The following is a 19,018-nucleotide window of genomic DNA, read 5'->3' as shown; positions in this document are numbered from 1 at the left end:
TGGTGGAACAAACTCTGCGCTATAGGTAGTGCGTGGGCCGTTGCGCATTTTCAATGAAGGTAGGCCTACTATTGCTCCGCACCATGGTGTGATTTCCAGAGCCACTTCCAGTCTCTGAATTATTTCTGTTAGTTTCCAATAAATGCTTGTTCTATGGGTAGATATCTTGAGACAGATCACGAGTTGATATTTGATGCTTCGGAATGGTTCTGCATGTTGTTTATGTGTACCTGGCCTTATTTGTAGACCTATAGTACCTCCCTGTCCCATTGCAGACAGTGCAAAGCTGTTTTTATGTGTTCTTTCTTAAATAAATGTATAATTTACGTTCAAATCAAGATACTCAATGTATCGCATACACAATGTATCAGATATACAATCATTTGTAACATGGAAAGCAGCCACAGAACAGTTTATTTACGGGATTGTTCTTGTCATATCTCTTTGTTCATTTGAACCCTGACATCCTCGATACTCGCCTCTGTCTTTTGTATGTTGGTCTCCATGTTGTTGGTCTCCCTGTTCCTCTGTCAGAATAGGCACACTTAGAAAAAAACTCCTAAACCCCCTGGATCCTTTTTTCCAGGTCCAGCAGCTCTGTGTGTCTACTAGCGATCTGCGTCAGCACCGACTGGGCCGTCTTCCCATCAGCCAGGGCATTGAAGATTGTCAATATTCATCCGTCTCTGGATCTGTCTCTTACAGTTCTCCCTGCGCACCAGCTCCATCTCGTTGTAGCTGAACATCACCTCCCTGAAGGTGGTGCTCAGGTTTGTGTACTGTTCCTGGGCAATGTGTACCACGTGGTCAATGCTACCTCGCTGAACCTCCATCTCCCTGTTCATCCTGTGTAGCCTCTAAGAAGGCCTCTCCTCTGGCCGTGATGTCTGCTGCGATGCCGTTGGCGTCCCGGATCACATCACTGGTGTCGTCCGACAATGTGTTGTTCAAAACGTGGTAGTTCTGGTCCGGGAGCTGGGCACGGTCTTCCTGGATCTATTGGATCTCCTGTCAGACATGCTGGGTCTCCAGGAGAATGCTTTTCAGGTCGAGGTCAGGGGTCGCTGCTGCCTGATCACTGCCCGTATGGGCAGACAGGTCATCCAGGTCCACAGTGTTGAAGGTCTCATTGGTATGGTATCCTCCTCCAGGCTCATCTAACGCATCCTGCAGTTTCAGAATCTGTCCTTCATCTGGAGAGAGAGAGAAAAATAGAGAGTGAGATGGGAGACAGAGGGAGGTGGGAGACAGAGGAAGAGCGTGAGGTAGGAGACAGAGGGTGGAGATAGTGAGGTGGGAGAGAGCGAAATAGAGAGTGAGGTGAGAGAGAGAAAAATAGAGAGTGAGGTGAGAGAGAGAAAAATAGCGAGTGAGGTGGGAGACAGATAGAGAGAGTGAGATGGGAGACGGGGAGAGAGAAGTTAGTGAGATGGGAAATAGAGAGTGAGATGGGAGACGGAGAGAGAAGTTAGTGAGATGGGAAATAGAGAGTGAGATGGGAGACGGGAGAGAGAGGAGTTAGTGAGGGGGGAGACGGGGCGAAATAGAGAGTGAGGTGGGAGACAGGGAGAGAGGAGTTAGTGAGGGGGGAGACGGGGCGAAATAGAGAGTGAGGTGGGAGACAGGGAGAGAGAGGAGTTAGTGAGGGGGGAGACGGGGCGAAATAGAGAGTGAGGTGGGAGACAGGGAGAGAGAGGAGTTAGTGAGGGGGGAGACGGGGCGAAATAGAGAGTGAGGTGGGAGACGGAGAGAGAGAAATAGAGGTGGGAGACAGGGAGAGAGAGAGTGAGGTCGGAGACAGAGAGAGAAACAGTAGACATTTTTTGCCAATTTTAACCGCACACTTGTTTGTGTACATGGATTCATTATGTCATATGTTTTTCCCCAAACACCACTTTTCATAAATTTGTATAGCAGACCCTCATGCCAAATTGAGTCAAAAGCTTTTTTGATATCAACAAAGCATTAGAAGACTTTGCCTTTGTTTTGGTTTGTTTGTTTGTCAATTGGGGTGTGCAAGGTGAATACGTGGTCTGTCGTACGGTAATTAGGTAAAAAGACTATTTGACATTTGCTCAGTACATTGTTTTCACTGAGGAAATATGAGTTTGCTGTTAATGCAAAGGAATTTCCCAATGTTGGTGTTGATGCATATCTCATGGTAGTTATTGGGGTCAAATTTGTCTCCACTTTTGTGGATTGGAGTGATCAGACCTTGTTTCCAAATATTGGGGAAGATGCCAGAGCTGAGGATGATGTTAAAGAATTTGAATTTGGTCTGTATATTTTATCATTTCATTTGGGAAACCATCAACCCCACAGCCCTTTTTGGTTTGGAGGGTTTGTATTTTGTCCTGTAGTTCATTCAATTTAATTGGATAATCCAGTGGGTTCTGGTAGTCTTTAATAGTTGATTCTAGGATTTGTATTTGATCGCGGACTCCCGAGTTGCGCTGCGTCTCAATGCTAGAGGCGTCACTACAGACCCAGGTTCGATTCCAGGCTGTTTCACAACCGGCCATGATTGGGAGTCCCAAAGGGAGGCGCACAATTGGCCCAGTGTCGTCCGGGTTAGGCCGTCATTGTAAATAAGAATTTGTTCTTAACTGACTTGCCTAGTTAAATAAAGATTAAATACAACAAACTGGTACTGTCAGGGCTCTACAGTGCGACCATTTTTACTTGCATATGCGCCTGAATATTTTGCTGTGCAACCTTGAATTTTAATGTAGGAGCATAAAATAAAATCACCCAGTTGATATTGTTGCAATGATTACTGCACTATACCGCAGCCCCCCAAGTGCTGTGGAAAATACACTGAGCTCAGAATCATGACCGTCATGCTTGCACCATTACTACAAAGAACCTGGCTTGTTACCTAAAATATTTTTAATTGTGCTCCTAAATTTCTTTTTGTCCTCCTACATTTTTCAACTTAGGCGCACACATGCTCCTTGTAAAAAAGGTCAGCGTAGAGCCCTGGGTACTGTACATGTTTTTGCTGTTTGTTATTTGTTATAGAGCCAAAAAGATTGGAGAAGTGGTTTAACCAACCATCTCCGTTTTAGATAGATAACTCTTCGTGTTGTTGTTTTTCTTAGGATTTGTAAATTTTCCCAGAAGTGGTTAGATTCTATGGATTCTTCAATTACATCGAGCTGATTTCTGACGTGCTGTTCCTTCTTTTTCCATAGTGTATTTCTGTATTGTTTTAGTGATTCACCATAGCGAAGGCGTAGGCTCAAGTTTTCTGGGTCTCTATGTTTTTGGTTGGATAAGTTTCTCAATTTCTTTCTTAGGTTTTTGCATTCTTCATTAAACCATTTGTCATTGTTGTTCATTTTCTTAGTTTGTCTGCTTGATATTTTTAGATTTGATAGGAAAGCTGAGAAGTCAAATATACTGTTTAGGTTTTCTACTGCCAAATTTACACCTTCACTATTACTGTGAAACATTTTGTCCAGGAAATTGTCTAGACGGGATTGAATGTGTTGTCTAATTTTTTTATTTATTATTATCCATACTGCTTTCCTTCCATCTATAGCATTTCTGAATATTATTTTACATCCTTTGGCTTTGATGCCTCATGATTAGTGTTTCAAAGGGTGGGAAACATTCCGGTAAATTTTCAGAATTTATTCCGGACATTTCCCATGGGATGTTAAGCCCGGGAATTTATGGAATTTTACTTAAATTCATCAAAAATGTTAGCTTATAATAGTGAACCTTTTTTTGTGGGATACACATAAGGATATTATAGGTCTTGTGGCATATTATGGTTAAACTATCCCCAATTGAATGGTATTGCAACCCTCTCCATGCACAGTGCATTCTTCCATCACATGTGCAGTGCACTCTTCCATCACATGTGCAGTGTACTCTTCCATCACATGTACAGCTGATTCTCAAGATCTAACACACTAATGAGATGCTATTGAGCCCACACTACTACACTGTCTAAATCAAGGACTACATGCTTTCTGGTAAATTTTGATTACAATACTGGCTGCAGTGAATATATTTTATGACATACATGATTTTCTGTTAACTAGCAAATGGTAGCCTGCAGCAAAGTGTGTTTAAATCATTTCTAACTTGTTAACAATTTCTGCTAGTTAGTTTTTGCTACCATTTGGGTTTTAGCTTGCTTGAGCCTGCTAACTGAGAAGTGTTAATTCACCTGTTTCCATACATGTTTCATGTTAAAACATTTATCTTACAAAGGAGTTGTTTAATCTAACTGCTTAACTATTTATCTGTACATGGAATTGTATTTTTTATTTTTTTTTACAATTTATTTTCTAATCTTTACAGGAAAATGCCACAGGCACCATCTGATGTGTGGGGACATTTCACTACAGCTAATGTAAAAGTAAAAGCTGTGTACATTTGCAAATACTGTGCCAAATCGTATGTGAAGAATGCAACAAAAATGCAGAATCATCTGGCCAAGTTCATAAAGTTCCCTCAGTGCTCCTCTGACAAAAGTCCCTCTACTTCTATTCGAGGTGAAAATGATGAATCAGAAACTGTATCGATAGCAACAGCTCATGGTCCTCCTGGAAACAGAAGTTTTTTTGACTCAATGGAGGAACATAGTCTTAGAAATGCTGATGAATGTCTTGCTCGAGCTGTGTATGCAAATTGGTGGCCATCCGGTCAAATTTGAGGCATGTTGAGCCTGACAACGAGCTATCCTCAACAAGGTTGGAAAGTGACAGTGAAGATCATATCAAATTTATTTATATAGCCCTTCGTACATCAGCTGATATCTCAAAGTGCTGTACAGAAACCCAGCCTAAAACCCCAAACAGCAAGCAATGCAGGTGTAGAAGCACGGTGGCTAGGAAAAACTCCCTAGAAAGACCAAAACCTAGGAAGAAACCTAGAGAGGAACCAGGCTATGAGGGGTGGCCAGTCCTTTTCTGGCTGTGCCGGGTGGAGATTATAACAGAACATGGCCAAGATATTCAAATGTTCATAAATGACAAGCATGGTCAAATAATAATAATCACAGTAGTTGTCGAGGGTGCAGCAAGTCAGCACCTCAGGAGTAAATGTCAGTTGGCTTTTCCTATCCGATCATTCAGAGTATCTCTACCACTCCTGCTGTCTCTAGAGAGTTGAAAACAGCAGGTCTGGGACAGGTAGCACGTCCGGTGAACAGGTAGCCGCAGGCAGAACAGTTGAAATTGGAGCAACAGCACGGCAAGGTGGACTGGGGACAGCAAGGAGTCATCATGCCAGGTAGTCCTGAGGCATGGTCCTAGGCCTCAGGTCCTCCAAGAGAGATAAAGAGAGAATATACTTAAATTCACACAGGACACCGGATAAGACAGGAGAAGTACTCCAGATATAACAAACTGACCCTAGCCCCCCGACACATAAACTACTGCAGCATAAATACTGGAGGCTGAGACAGGAGGGGTCAGGAGACACTGTGGCCCCATCCGATGATACCCCCGGACAGGGCCAAACAGGATAGATATAACCCCAGATGAGGCCTCAGAGTCTGATATTCAAGAGGTGGACATTGAGGAGGTCCAGGGAGAAGACATGGAAGCCTGAGAGGAAGACAACCAAAGCTTTAGTTTCTAGACTATCATTTTACAGATGTATGTTGAAAACATTTTTTAAAGATGTGATGGATCATTCAATATTCCTTTTATTTTGTTGTTCAGTGAAATCATTCCATGTGAAGAGTCAACTAATTTAATTAAAGTTAAATTTGTAACTAACTTTTTTTTTTCCTTTGGAAGGATTTAATTATTTGCAATTATGTCTACTTATAATAAGGTAAAAGGTTTATGTTTCTATCTCCGTAATATGTTAAATATCTCCAATGCAAAAAACATCTACATTGAAATTGTATTAATATTAATATTAAAGTTTCCACCTCTGAATATTCCCCAAAATGTGCAACCCTACTCATGATTGAGCAAAGCTCTGTTCAAGTAGAATGTGATTTTGCTGTGATCTGATAGAGGTGTCAGTGGACTGACTGACTGAACGATCTAAGAGACAATGGGTTGAGGTTAGTGATAAAGTAGTTTACAGTACTACTGCCAAGAGATGAGCTATATGTGTACCCACCATATGGATCCCCTTGAAGCCTACCATTGACTATGTACATCCCCAGGGTCCGACTTAGCTGCAGGAATTGTGACCCGTTTTTGTTGGTTATGTTGTTGTAATTGTGTCTAGTGGGGTATATGGGGGAGGGAATGCTGTCACCTCCAGGTAGGTGTTTGTCCTTCTGTGTGCTGAGGGTTTCAAGATTAAACGTGGCTGGGTATTTCAGCATGACAATGATCCCAAACACACCGCCCGGGCAACGAAGGAGTGGCTTCGTAAGAAGCATTTCAAGGTCCTGGAGTGGCCTAGCCAGTCTCCAGATCTCAACCCCATAGAACATCTTTGGAGGGAGTTGAAAGTCTGTGTTGCCCAGCAACAGCCCCAAAACATCACTGCTCTAGAGGAGATCTGCATGGAGGAATGGGCCAAAATATCAGCAACAGTGTGTGAAAACCTTGTGAAGACTTACAGAAAACGTTTGACCTCTGTCATTGCCAACAAAGGGTATATAACAAAGTATTGAGATAAACTTTTGTTATTGACCAAATACTTATTTTCCACCATAATTTGCAAATAAATTCAATAAAAATCCTACAATGTGATTTTCTGGGGAAAAAAAATCTCATTTTGTCTGTCATTGAAGTGTACCGATGATGAAAATTACAGGCCTCTCTCATCTTTTTAAGTGGGAGAACTTGCACAGTTGGTGTCTGACTAAATACTTTAATGTCCCACTGTACCTGTTCCAGTGGAACCCCTTCCTCAGGTCAAGAGCACTAATAAGTCTTCCTGTAATACCACCAGCTTTCATACTGTTTTCACTCATGTTGTTATATGGGTTGTGGCAGGTAGACTTCATAGGGATGATTACCAAAACAACTAAGTCCTATTAAGAATCATGAGACAGAGTGAGTAATTGCTTTATGGATTACTGTATGGGACAGGTTATCAGGTTATCTTAGAGCACAGGAGGTTAGTGGCACCTTAATTGGGAAGACCGGGCTCGTGGAATGGTATCCAGTAAATCAAACACATGGTTTTCAGGTGTTTGATGCCATTCCATTTGCTCCGTTCCAGACATTATTATGAGCCTCTCACCCCTCAGCAGCCTCCTGTGTTCTAGAGCTTGGATAGGTTAAGTCCAAGTAGCTTTAATCTTGGTGAAGGCTCATCATCAGTAGCATTACACCATCTGAACTATCTTTGTATGCTGTGTGTTTGAAAAGGGATACACACCTTAAAGTGAGAGGAGAAATAAATGGTATGTAGGAGTAGTCATATGTAACGCAAGAGAAAAACAAAACATCACAGACTCACAAGTAACTTGTTTTAATTTACATTGTAATATGCAGTATTTGGAAGAGAATGATTCTTCATCATAAAAACTGATCAACTGATACTAACGCTAATAGTCTCTATCGCAAATATCAACACTAATTAAGGCACATTTGTGCCTGCTCGAGACTGATTTCCCTGTTACCTAAACTCATTCAGACTTGATGGGAGAGATGATAAGTGGAGCTGAGTTATCACCAGAAGGATCACAGGCTGTAGAGAAGAGTGGATAGTCTCTCAGTGAAGTTGCAGCCAGTGAAAGAGTAGATATGGGACCTCACCCTCCTCATAATCCACAAACACCCCCACCCTCTGGGGCTTCTCTCTCAGGGAGAGGGGGACTCCAGACTCTGCGAGCTCCATTCCATTTCATTTCGACAGCCCCACAGTCAAGTATCCACTTACAGGGCTCTCTAGCCACTTCTAAAGCCCAAAAAGTCTTCCCTTTCACCTGTACCTCATAGTAGAGTCACATCCATTGCACACTGCTGCATCCCCTTCCACTTGATTTCAGAAAACTTCTCCATCTCTTTATTCAGTGTCTCCTCCGGCTGAGACACAGCTCTCCTTACATCCCCCGCATCCAGACCTGTGTGAAAAATTATCTCAGACCAGTTCTTGGTAGGTGGAACAGTGTTACAGAGGGATGGAGAGCTCTGGAGGTGGTGGTGGTCCTCAATATCTGAGAGCTGCTCCAGCTCAGTGCTTCTTCTCTGTAACTCAGTGATTTCATGCTCCAGCTCTTCAATGAGCCCTTCAGTCTGTTTCTCAGCTGCTTTCTGCTTCTCTTCAACCACCCCAATATGCTCAGCCTGGCTTCTCTCAATGGAACGCACAAGAGCAGTGAAGACCTGCACACAGTCTGCTACCACTCTCTCTGTATGTCTCTTGTTGAGCTCTACTGCCTGTTTGATCTCCTTAAACTTCTTTAGTCTCTCCTGGATCATCTTATGAACTTTACCGCTAGTCTTCCCCATCTGAGCCTTCCTCTCTCCAATCTCTTCGTCTATGGGGACAGTCTTGTGAGTCTTGTGGTCTCATTGCAGAACTGACACACACACGTCTCTCCTACAGAACAGCTCTAGGGGTCTATCATGCTGTTTACACACCCTGGCTTCCAGGTTCTCCACAGGGTCAATCAGCTTGTGTTTCTTGAAAGAAGCCACTCTCTGATGAGGCTCCAGGTGAGTAAGAGGCCAGACACACAAGTCAGGACTTCAAGGCCATGTGCTCCTTCTTAGTACAGACTTCACATGGCACTGCTCCAGGTTTGGAGAGGGTTTGTCCCGGGTGATAGGTGTGGCTTCAACAGGAGCTAACTTCTTGAGCTGAGCAGCCATTTCAGAAATGAAAGTATTGACAAAGAAATCTGGTCTCTTATCAAAGCTATTTTTACACAGTGGACACTGGCACAGGTCAGTGCTATCCCAGTATCCTCTGATACAGGACTTGCAGTAATTGTGTCCACATGGCGTGGAGACGGGCTCAGTGAACACATCCAGACAGATAGAGCAGTGGAAGTGCTCTTCAGCGGGACAATGCTGGAGGAAGCCATTGCTGGGAATAGAACAAAGAAGAAAACATATATCATGGTCCTTCTACCTTAATGTGGTATTATTTAGAGTGGCATTGTATGAAGTGACTAGTGATCCATTTATTAAAGTGGGCAGTGATTTGGTCTCAATGTAGGCAGCAGCCTCTCTGAGTTAGTCATTGCTGTTTAACAGTCTGATAGCCTTGAGAAAGAAGCTGTTTTTCAGTCTCTCGGTCCCCGCTTTGATGCACCTGTATTGACCTCGCCTTCTGGATGATAGCGGGCTGAACAGGCAGTGGTTCAGGTGGTTGATGCCCTTGATGATCTTTTTGGCCTTCCTGTGACATCGGGTGGTGTAGGTGTCCTGGAGGGCAGGTAGTTTGCCCCCAGTGATGCGTTGTGCAGACCTCACTACCCGCTGGAGAGCCTTGCGGTTGAGGGCGGTGCAGTTGCCGTACCAGGCTGTGATACAGCCCGACAGGATGCTCTCGATTGTGCATCTGTGAAAGTTTGTCAGGGTTTTGGGTGACAAGCCACATTTCTTCAGCTTCCTGAGGCGCTGTTGTGCCTTCTTCACCACACTGTCTGTGTGGGTGGACCATTATAGTTTGTCTGTGATGTGTACGCCGAGGAATTTAAAACATGAACAAGTCTTATAAATTGATATATTCTTTGTACAGCTTATCAGCGAACAGCCAATATGATCCCCCTGTTGATGATGCTTATTATGCATTATGGTTGAACCAAAAGATTGCATGTAACCCAAAAATGTATAAAATAGGAAACTAAATATATATGTGAAATATTATCTACAATATTTAATTATGTTTCCATTTGATAACAATAGCCTAATATATTCAATATGCTGTAAACTATTGTTTTTTAACAGTTTCACTAAATTCATTCTAATTAGCTTAACAATTATGACACACCCCTCATTATTGTCATTGGTTGCACTAATTGCACTGTTTGTCTACATAACGGCACAGGGGTGGCATTCATTACTTTTTCTCCAAGCTAAAATACATTTTCAACTGTAATTTCAAAACAAAGTTGATGTTGATGTATTTTTCAGGACTAACTTCTCATTGCTGACAGTTGATATCAGCAGGCTGACTGAAACATTTCTAGACCCATGTATGTAATCACAGCCCACTGGGCAAAACTGGTTGAATCAATGTTGTTTCCACATAATTTCAACCCCAAAAATCAATGTGATGACGTGGAATGAACTTGAAAAAAGTTTGGGGAAAATTCTCAATGTAAGGGCATTTCGTCAAAGTTTTTACCCAATTTTTTACCCAGATCCATTTACATGACGATTTTTTTGTTGTTGAGTTCACATTGAATTCACGTTACTTAACAACTCAACCAAATGTAAATCAAAACTAGATGTTGAACTAGTCTGAGTGCCAGTCTGGTTGTGCTATCAAGCAACTCCTTGTCACTCATTTGTCATTCCAATGAGCAATGGAGTTGGGAAGAGCACAAAGAGATCCTCTCCTCTCCACCCTCCCACTTCTCCTCTCCTCCCTCTCCCCCCTCCCTCCTCTCCTCTCCTCCCTCTCCCTCTCCCCTCCCCCCTCCCACTCCCCCCTCTCCTCGTCCTCCTCTCCTCCCTCTCCCCCCTCCCTCCTCTCGTCCCTCTACCCTCTCCCTCCTCTCCCCTGTCCCCCTCCTCTCCTCTCCTCTCCTCTCCTCTCCTCTCCTCTCCTCTCCTCTCCTCTCCTCTACCCCTCCCTCCTCTCCCCCTCCCTCCTCTCCTCCCCTCCCTCCTCTCCTCTCCCTCCTCTCCTCCCTCTCCCCCCTCCCTCCTCTCCTCCCTCTACCCTCTCCCTCCTCTCCCCTGTCCCCCTCCCTCCTCTCCTCTCCCCCTCCCTCCTCTCCTCCCCTCCTCTCCTCTCCTTCTCCTCTCCTCTACCCCTCCCTCCTCTCCTCCGTCCTCCTCTCCTCCTCTCCCTCCTCTCCCCCTCCCTCCTCTCCCCCTCCCTCCTCTCCTCGCCTCCCTCCCTCTCCTTTCCCTCCTCTCCTCTACTCCTCCCCTCCCTCCTCTCCTCCCCTCCCTCTCCTCTCCTCTCCTCTCCTCTCCTCTCCCCCCTCTCCTCTCCCCCTCGCTCCTCTCCCCTTCCCTCCTCTCCTCCCCTCCCTCCCTCCCCTCTCCTCTCCTCTCCTCTCCTCTCCTCTCCTCTCCTCTCCTCTCCTCTCCTCTCCTCTCCCTCCTCTCCTCTCCTCTCCCCCTCCCTCCCTCCCTCTCCTATCCCTCCTCTCCTCTCCCCCTCCCTCCTCTCCTCCCCTCCCTCCCTCTCCTCTCCCTCCTCTCCTCTCCTCTCCCCTCACCCCGTCCCTCTCCTCTCCCTCCTCTCCTCTCCCCCTCCCTCCCTCCTCCCCTCCCCCCGTCCCTCTCCCTCCTCTCCTCTCCTCTCCTCTCCCTCCTCTCCTCTCCTCTCCCCTCCCTCCCTCCCTCCCTCCCTCCCTCCCTCCCTCCCTCCCTCCCTCCCTCCCTCCCTCCCTCCCTCCCTCCCTCCCTCCCTCCCTCCCCCCCTCCCTCTCATCTCCTCTCCTCTCCTCTCCTCTACCCCTTCCTCCTCTCCCCCTCCCTCCTCTCCTCCCCTCCCTCCTCTCCTCTCCCTCCTCTCCTCCCTCTCCCCCCTCCCTCCTCTCCTCCCTCTACCCTCTCCCTCCTCTCCCCTGTCCCCCTCCCTCCTCTCCTCCCCTCCTCTCCTCTCCTCTCCTTCTCCTCTCCTCTACCCCTCCCTCCTCTCCTCCTTCCTCCTCTCCTCCTCTCCCTCCTCTCCCCCTCCCTCCTCTCCCCCTCCCTCCTCTCCTCGCCTCCCTCCCTCTCCTTTCCCTCCTCTCCTCTCCCCCTCCCTCCTCTCCTCCCCTCCTCTCCTCCCCTCCCTCTCCTCTCCTCTCCTCTCCTCTCCCCCCTCTCCTCTCCCCCTCGCTCCTCTCCCCTTCCCTCCTCTCCTCCCCTCCCTCCCTCCCCTCCCTCTCCTCTCCTCTCCTCTCCTCTCCTCTCCTCTCCTCTCCTCTCCCTCCTCTCCTCTCCCCCTCCCTCCCTCCCTCTCCTATCCCTCCTCTCCTCTCCCCTCCCTCCTCTCCTCCCCTCCCTCCCTCTCCTCTCCCTCCTCTCCTCTCCCTCCTCTCCTCTCCCCCTCCCTCCCTCCTCCCCTCCCCCCGTCCCTCTCCCTCCTCTCCTCTCCTCTCCCTCCTCTCCTCTCCCCCTCCCTCCCTCCCTCTCCTATCCCTCCTCTCCTCTCCCCCTCCCTCCTCTCCTCCCCTCCCTCCCTCTCGTCTCCCTCCTCTCCTCTCCCCTCCCTCCCTCCTCCCCTCCCCCCGTCCCTCTCCTCTCCCTCCTCTCCTCTCCCCCCTCCCTCCCTCCTCTTCCCCTCCCTTTCCTCTCCGCTCCTTCCCTCCCTCCCTCTCCTCTCCCTCCTCTCCTCTCCCCCTCCCTCCCTCTCCTTTCCCTCCTCTTCTCCCCTCCCTCCCTCCTCCCCTCCACTCCCTCCCTCTCCTCTCCTCTCCCCCTCCCTCCTCTTCTCCTCCCTTTCCTCTCCGCTCCTCCCCTACCTCCCTCTCCTCTCCCTCCTCTCCTCTCCTCTCCCCCTCCCTCCTCTCCCCCTCCCTCCTCCCCTCCCTCCCTCTCCTTTCCCTCCTCTCCTCTCCCCCTCCCTCCTCTCCTCCCCTCCCTCTCCTCTCCCTCCCTCCTCTCCTCTCCCCCTCCCTCCTCTTCTCTCCTCCCCTCCCTCCCTCTCCTCTCCCATTCCCTGCTCTCCTCCCCTCCCTCCCTCTCCTCTCCCCCTCTCCTCTCCCCCCTCCCCTCCCTCTCTCCCCCCTCCCTCCTCTCCCCCCTCCCTCCTCTCCCCCTCCCTTTCCTCTCCTCTGCACTTTCACAACTTGTAATATCTCAAGGAGCATAAATTAATCTAATTGCATTAATCAACTGACATGTACTCTGGTGGTTTAATCCAAATCAGATGAGTTATTTTCAGTCAGATGATACTGATGATGTTATTGATTGATGGAAACGGTGTTCCTGAGTCCTGCATCACGAGTGTTAGATATCCAATTCCTTTCCCCTGGGATATCAGCCTTTCTGCTATGATCATGTGAACTCTGTTACCTGCTGTGTTTCTAAGTGACACTTCACCCCAACCCTCTCCTACAATAAGAAGGTTATTTTGGCATTAATGTTTACTGAGCAGTCCCATGGGCTTGTTTACCATTTTATCATGAGAAATTGCTTTACGCATTTGTGCTTTTCCATTCAAATAAGGTTGTCAATATGAGAGATGACTTTACTACGGTACTGAGTACCACTGACCACAAAACGAACATCATTGGCCTGCTGTGCAGTGGTACATACTATGTTGTATTACAGTTTAAATAGTTACATTGTTTCAGCAATTGAATGTGTCATATTGTGCCCACAGCCGTGATGTGTGGAACTGTGTCTCAGCTGTTGATTGTCTAGTTGGTGGGATTTTTTTATCTCTTCTCTGGGTGAATCTCAATTGTATTTTATTGATTCCTTTGTGTCCTCTCTCCTCACATCCTTCTCAAAATCCAAGATTCCTCCCCTCTGACCTTCTCCTTCAATGCCTTTTCAGAAAAAGGGCGAGGAGAGAGGACACAAAGGAATCAAGGAAACACAATTCCAAATCAAATCAAATCAAAGTTTATTTGTCACGTTTGCTGAATACAGCAGGTATCCCTTACAGTGTAGACCTTACAGTGAAATGCTTACTTACAGGCTCTAACCAATAGTGCAAAAAAAGGTATTAGGTGAACAATAGGTAGGTAAAGAAATAAAACAACAGTAAAAAGACAGGCTATATACAGTAGCGAGGCATTAAAAGTAGCAAGGCTACATACAGACACCTGTTAGACAGGCTGATTGAGGTACATGTATATATGGTTAAAGTGACTATGCATATATGATGAACAGAGAGCAGCAGCAGTGTAAAAAGAGGGGTTGGCAGGTGGTGGGTGGCGGGACACAATGCAGATAGCCCCGTTAGCCAATGTGTGGGAGCACTGGTTGGTCAGCCCAATTGAGGTAGTATGTACATGAATGTATAGTTAGAGTGACTATGCATATATGATACACAGAGAGTAGCAGCGTAAAAAGAGGGGTTGTGGGGGCACACAATGCAAATAGTCCGGGTAGCCATTTGATTACCTGTTCAGGAGTCTTATGGCTTGGGGGTAAAAACGGTTGAGAAGCCTTTTTGTCCTAGACGTGGCACTCCGGTACTGCTTGCCATGCGGTAGTGGAGCTCCAGTGTTGAGGATCAGCGTGGCAGATGTGTTGCTACCTACCCTCACCACCTGGGGGCGGCCCGTCAGGAAGTCCAGGATCCAGTTGCAGAGGGAGGTGTGATTCACCCTCTGTATCAGAGGCCACCATCATCCCTCCTCGCGAGAGGTCAATAGTTCAGGCTGTAGTTGTACTGCTTTAGCGGATTTATCTACCTACATTCCATTTTCATGGATTCCGCTGACCATTATCTGACCTTGAGTCATTTCACCCTTGTGATTACAAAATGTAGTAAAAACAATTAATTTGGTTTACTCTCAGGAAACGTATATAATTATAGATTCTAGAATATATCACTGGTCCTGAGATGATTTAATCTATTATTTGCTTACTCTTGTAATTTAATTTCCTTGTCTGATGTATGGTCACGAGAGTGGTGCAGTGGTCTAAGGCACTGCATCTCAGTGCTAGAGTCGTCACTACAGACCCTGGTTCGATTACAGGCTGTATCACAACCGGCAGTGATTGGATGTCCCATTCGGCGGCGCACAACGTCGTTAGGGTTTGGCCGGGGTCGGCCGTCATTTGTTCTTAACTGTCTTGCCTAGTTAAATAAAGGTTCAATAAATAATGTACGTCTGTCTGGAACAGAAGTTTGTTGTGATCAGAAGAGACAATAATTGTATTGAGATCATCTAAACATTCACAAGTGTTTTAGGATAATAATAATATATATCTTTGAAGAGTAGCTGACAGAGAATAGGCCCTCTTTGGACCAGGAGAGAAGGCCCTCTTTGGACCAGGAGCGAAGGCCCTCTTTGGACCAGGAGAGAAGGCCCTCTTTGGACCAGGAGAGAAGGCCCTCTTTGGACCAGGAGAGAAGGCCCTCTTTGGACCAGGAGAGAAGGCCCTCTTTGGACCAGGAGAGAAGGCCCTCTTTGGACCAGGAGCGAAGGCCCTCTTTGGACCAGGAGAGAAGGCCCTCTTTGGACCAGGAGAGAAGGCCCTCTTTGGACCAGGAGAGAAGGCCCTCTTTGGACCAGGAGCGAAGGCCCTCTTTGGACCAGGAGAGAAGGCCCTCTTTGGACCAGGAGAGAAGGCCCTCTTTGGACCAGGAGAGAAGGCCCTCTTTGGACCAGGAGAGAAGGCCCTCTTTGGACCAGGAGAGAAGGCCCTCTTTGGACCAGGAGAGAAGGCCCTCTTTGGACCAGGAGAGAAGGCCCTCTTTGGACCAGGAGCGAAGGCCCTCTTTGGACCAGGAGAGAAGGCCCTCTTTGGACCAGGAGCGAAGGCCCTCTTTGGACCAGGATAGAAGGCCCTCTTTGGACCAGGAGAGAAGGCCCTCTTTGGACCAGGAGAGAAGGCCCTCTTTGGACCAGGAGAGAAGGCCCTCTTTGGACCAGGAAAGAAGGCCCTCTTTGGACCAGGAGAGAAGGCCCTCTTTGGACCAGGAGAGAAGGCCCTCTTTGGACCAGGAGCGAAGGCCCTCTTTGGACCAGGAGAGAAGGCCCTCTTTGGACCAGGAGAGAAGGCCCTCTTTGGACCAGGAGCGAAGGCCCTCTTTGGACCAGGAGAGAAGGCCCTCTTTGGACCAGGAGAGAAGGCCCTCTTTGGACCAGGAGCGAAGGCCCTCTTTGGACCAGGAGAGAAGGCCCTCTTTGGACCAGGAGAGAAGGCCCTCTTTGGACCAGGAGAGAAGGCCCTCTTTGGACCAGGAGAGAAGGCCCTCTTTGGACCAGGAGCGAAGGCCCTCTTTGGACCAGGAGAGAAGGCCCTCTTTGGACCAGGAGCGAAGGCCCTCTTTGGACCAGGAGCGAAGGCCCTCTTTGGACCAGGAGAGAAGGCCCTCTTTGGACCAGGAGCGAAGGCCCTCTTTGGACCAGGAGCGAAGGCCCTTTTTGGACCAGGAGCGAAGGCCCATAACTTGTTCATACAGTACAAACCCTCTACATGTTGATACAGTACAAACCCTCTACATGTACAAACCCTCTACATGTTGCTACAGTACAAACCCTCTACATGTTGATTCAGTACCAACCCTCTACATGTTGATACAGTACAAACCCTCTACATGTTGCTACAGTACCAACCCTCTACATGTTGATACAGTACCAACCCTCTACATGTTGATACAGTACCAACCCTCTACATGTTGATACAGTACCAACCCTCTACATGTTGATACAGTACCAACCCTCTACATGTTGATACAGTACAAACCCTCTACATGTTGATACAGTACAAACCCTCTACATGTTGCTACAGTACAAACCCTCTACATGTTGATACAGTACAAACCCTCTACATGTTGATACAGTACAAACCCTCTACATGTTGATACAGTACAAACCCTCTACATGTTGATACAGTACAAACCCTCTACATGTTGATACAGTACAAACCCTCTACATGTTGATACAGTACAAACCCTCTACATGTTGATACAGTACCAACCCTCTACATGTACAAACCCTCTACATGTTGATACAGTACAAACCCTCTACATGTTGATACAGTACAAACCCTCTACATGTTGATACAGTACAAACCCTCTACATGTTGATACAGTACCAACCCTCTACATGTACAAACCCTCTACATGTTGATACAGTACCAACCCTCTACATGTACCAACCCCTCTACATTTTCTCCAGCATACTGAGTCCTACATAGCACCTCTACATACTAGCCCATTTTCTTCTATTGGGAAACACGTTCAGTCCTGTTATCCCACAGAAATGTTTTGTGTCCCAAATGGCACCCTATTCCTTATATAGTGCACTAATTTGACTCAAAAGTAGTGCACTATGTAGGGAATAGGGTTGCCATTTGGAACACAGAGCCCATGCCTGAAAACAGCTTTAAAGAATTTGGCAGATCTACTTCATGTAGAAAGCAGAAGAGGACATTCAGATTAATTGGATTACAGCAACCGGTTAGTTAGTACAATTACTTGTGGGAATGAACCACAGCTGGTCCGTTCGGTCCGTCCGTCCAGTAAGAATTTATGGATGACTCAGTTATAGATTATCATGTTCTGATCATGGGTTTTTATGGATGATGTTACAAAACAAAATATTCAAGCTAAGTAAACTGTATGGCCTACAGGCTCTGCCTCCTCTATGGGAATTTCTCAAAGACATAAATATATTAAGCCAATCACAAATGCTTTTACTAGCTACCACAGTTAGGCAATGAAGCCTTATTAGCATCCACTGATGTTGTGAAAGTATGTGACACCATAATCTTATTCCAAATATCCAACGGATAGATAGACGTGTTTAGGTACTATATATTGAGGGCTGATTCAATGCAGCCTGGCGGGTTGTTTGAGTAATAAAACAAATTTAATCTACATTTAAAAGACTAAAACCAAATTGAAACTGACAGGCAGCATAGAAAATGGAAAGAGGGTTTATTTTTTGTACATTTTGATGGTGATAAAATATAACAAATGTTCAGTATGGCCCTCTGAGTTTGACACCCTAAAGGTAAGGTGGTTATAACGCTGTAATCAGTGGGGAAAACATCAGCTGTTTTCAGTTAGCTTGGAGCTAGCTATAAGCTAATTAACTCATCCCATTAGCTTAGCATGCGGATCTACAGCACAGCAACACCAGTGTGTTTCAGGGACCTTCTATTGAATTAACGTTTAGGTTTGTCATATGTTCAGAGAAATCTCTGCGCTCCACTACTTTCCAAAGGCTTCTGTTCTGCATTATAAAAGTGTATTTGTTGCTTTTCTTAATGAAGCTTCCCATAGTTAGTCAGTGTAATAAAGCTAAATGGCTCAAGATGAGCACATGGCTATTGGTTATAACTTTGTTTCATGGTTATTACATGATTATTACTTCCTTGATTAGCAACTGTCTAAAAATGGTTTTAGGTTATTGTCCTGCTGAAAGGTGAGTTTGTCTCCCAGTGTCTGTTGGATATCAAACTGAACCACGATTTCCTCTAGGATTTTGCCTGTGCTTAGCTCTATTCCATTTATTTTTATCCTATAAAACTCCCTAATCCTTACCGATAACAAGCATACCCATAACATGATGCAGCCACCACCATGCTTGAAAGTATGAAGAGTGGTACTCGGTGATGTGTTGTGTTGGATATACCCCAAACATAACGGTTTGTACCCAGGACATAAAGTTATTGTCTTTGCCACATTTTTTACAGTCTTACTTTAGAGCCTTATTGTAAACAGGATGCATGTTTTGAAATATCTTTATTTTGTAGTAGTGCTAGCTACTTTATTGAGAACAAATATACTTACTATGACTGTGATACTGTATGTGGTTGTCCCATCTAGCTATCTGAAGAGCGTCTGCTAAATGGCTAAAATGTCATGTGAAATGTAAACGTTGATCCGTCCTTAGTTTTCTCCAGTCAGATCCATGAAACTCTGTAACTGTTTTAAAGTCACCATTAGCCTCATGGTGAGATCCCCGAGTGGTTTCCTTCCTCTCTGGCAACTGAGTTAGGAGGGATGCCTGTATCTTTGTAGTGACTGGGTGTATTGATACACCATCCAAAGTGTAATTAATAATTTCACCATTCTCCAAGGGATATTCAATGTCTGCTTTTTTTTTTTACCCATACACCAATAGGTGCCCTTCTTTGCGAGACATTGAAAAACCTCCCTGGTCTTTGTGGTTGAATCTGTGTTTGAAATTCACTGCTCGGGAAGTTAGACTCATGAACATTGAATTATCTGAGAAGTCCTTGGAAGGCAGGCGAAATGAGAGACTTGTTTCAAACTTGTTCTACTGTGTGGTTGTGTTGTTTACCCTGCATGCTCGTGGTGCTCCATTCAC

The 19,018-nt window shown here is 46.2% G+C and overlaps 1 protein-coding gene across 1 annotated transcript in view; it reads right to left on the bottom strand.

Moving 5' to 3' along the window:
* The window catches only part of LOC110505847 (ensconsin), a 448,490-nt gene that overhangs the window by 131,053 nt on the left and 298,419 nt on the right, over positions 1–19,018 (bottom strand). The window lies entirely within an intron of this gene.

Source organism: Oncorhynchus mykiss, chromosome 25 (genome assembly GCF_013265735.2).
Source record: "Oncorhynchus mykiss isolate Arlee chromosome 25, USDA_OmykA_1.1, whole genome shotgun sequence".
Lineage (NCBI taxonomy): Eukaryota > Metazoa > Chordata > Actinopteri > Salmoniformes > Salmonidae > Oncorhynchus > Oncorhynchus mykiss.
Note: the sequence above shows the minus strand (reverse complement) of the source record. Positions and strands in the feature narration are given on the sequence as shown.